The sequence below is a fragment of the Eimeria mitis genome, genomic scaffold (assembly GCF_000499745.2).
Source record: "Eimeria mitis Houghton genomic scaffold, Emh_scaff192, whole genome shotgun sequence".
NCBI lineage: Eukaryota > Apicomplexa > Conoidasida > Eucoccidiorida > Eimeriidae > Eimeria > Eimeria mitis.
Window position 1 is genome coordinate 14,610 of NW_013570241.1, and position 267 is coordinate 14,876.

Here is a 267-nt window from a genome sequence, read left to right on the forward strand (position 1 = left end):
CTGCTGCTGCTGCTGCTGCTGCTGCTGTCTGCTGCTGCTGCTGTTGTCTGCTGCTGCCGCTGCTGTCTGATGTCTGTCGCTGCTGCTGCTGCTGCTGCTGCTGCTGCTGCTGCTGGCACTGTCGTTATACAATGCAGCAGCATCTGCTTCTGTTTAGTTTTGTAATAAATTCCCGCTGCTGCTGCTGCTGTTGCTGCTGCTGCTGCTGCTGCTGCTGCTGTCGGCACACAGAGTAAGCGCTGCAGACTCAACCACTCCTGGTGCTGC

At 57.7% G+C, this 267-nt stretch overlaps 1 protein-coding gene across 1 annotated transcript in view; it reads right to left on the minus strand.

Annotated features, from left to right (window-relative positions):
* Positions 1–267, minus strand: part of EMH_0002700 (uncharacterized protein) — a gene marked incomplete at both ends in the record, with an annotated part of 3,834 nt that overhangs the window by 643 nt on the left and 2,924 nt on the right. The gene's annotated exons all lie outside the window — the stretch shown is intronic.